Source organism: Sinocyclocheilus rhinocerous, unplaced genomic scaffold (assembly GCF_001515625.1).
Source record: "Sinocyclocheilus rhinocerous isolate Xijiao unplaced genomic scaffold, SAMN03320098_v1.1 scaffold112, whole genome shotgun sequence".
Classification (NCBI taxonomy): domain Eukaryota; kingdom Metazoa; phylum Chordata; class Actinopteri; order Cypriniformes; family Cyprinidae; genus Sinocyclocheilus; species Sinocyclocheilus rhinocerous.
The window spans coordinates 549,903-551,619 of NW_015644008.1; positions in this window are offsets into that span (position 1 = coordinate 549,903).

Here is a 1,717-nt window from a genome sequence, read left to right on the forward strand (position 1 = left end):
GATATCGTCCTCTTTTGGAAGACCAAACAAAGTAGATTCGCTTTGACAACGAAGCACACAGCGTCTTCACATGGTGGCAGCGGCAACAATACTACAGCGAGAATAAAAGTTACGTCTTCTTTCTTTGCGTGAACATTTGGGTGGCGTTATGCAAATCTTCCCACATCGTGACGTAGACATGTGGGGCGTGTTAGAACGAGCCGTTTTAGGTAGGTGTGGCTGACTCTTAACTTTTATAAAGAATATCTCTTTGGATTTGAGACTTTAGTCTTTGCAACTTTACAGATCTTCTTTATGCACCAAGAGCTTGTAACACTTCAAAGAGAAAGGAAAAATTGAAATTGCATCATATGACCCCTTTAAGAAAAAATAAATATATAAATAAATAAAAATCGGAATCAGTACTAAAAAAAAAAATCGGAATCGAACAGCCCTGTAATAGGCTATTTGTCATTTTTCTTTGAAACTATTGTGTATTTTTGCAGAATTCTGCAACATTCTTATTTGGCAAGATCTGGTGGATGTACATTTTACTTAGCTTCACAGACAGCAACTGACTGGATTCATTTATTATAATTAATTTAAACCAGTCAAAATAATATTTTGTCTTAAGTATTAAATTAACCATGAGCAAATGAGCCAAGTACTGATGACTGCTGATAGGAATGCAAACAGTAAAGCTCATACAATCTGCTGCCTGAAAACAAGCATAGAAATACCAACAGTAGTGGCCTGGAAACCTCAAGAGATTTAATCAAGCCTTTCCTAATAAGAAAAGTGTCAACTACAAAGCACTAAAAGATGTTACTTAGTATGATGCAATGAAAAGAGAGCAAAAAAATAAAAATAATAACAATGCTTGTGTCTTAAAAGAAAACAACGACAACCAAACAGATTATTTAGAATGATTTATTGTCACGGATAAAAAATTTATATTTTACAGAACCAAAAGAACACTATGCAGAGAATGAGTTCATGCTCAAAATAAAGATCTAATGATTCATAATGATCCAATGAACAGGATGCATTTAGGTGTTGACAAGACAGGAAGTTTACTAATTTCAGAGACATTTAAAGGGGCAAACGTGTGAGTTTCATTCTGTTTAAAGAACAGGGCATCAAAAGAAAAAAGATGATATCAGAAAGCTTCCTGTCGCTAATATATTTTTCTCAGAATACACCAGAAATTTATAACACTAAAAAAAAAGAAAAAAAGAATTTGACCTACTTATAGAAGTCTTTACAACAATATATTTTACACAAAACAGAATATTACACAGGTACGGAGAGATTTAATGGCTATGTTGAAAAGGAACCCATAGATTAGGACTAGGGTTACACAATACACAATATGTTGCAATGACAATCTTTCATCACAGAAGCTAATTTTTTTCTATTTTATTTTATTTTAACTTTACTCTTTTTTTCTGGTTTTGATATCATCAAAGGGATATTTGTAATGAATATTTACATATATACATCAAATGGACAGTAAAATATAACAATTATCATCAATGCTCTTGCTCAACTTGGTAAAACCGATGGAACAAATTAGACAAACTATTAATTAATATGCATTAAAATATATATATATATATATATATATATGAAATTGATGGAGCTCATTAGACATACACTATTCATTATATACACTGAATGAGAAATTATTGAACATATGCTCAATAATGCTCAATTGGTTTTTTTTCGTTTATGTTGG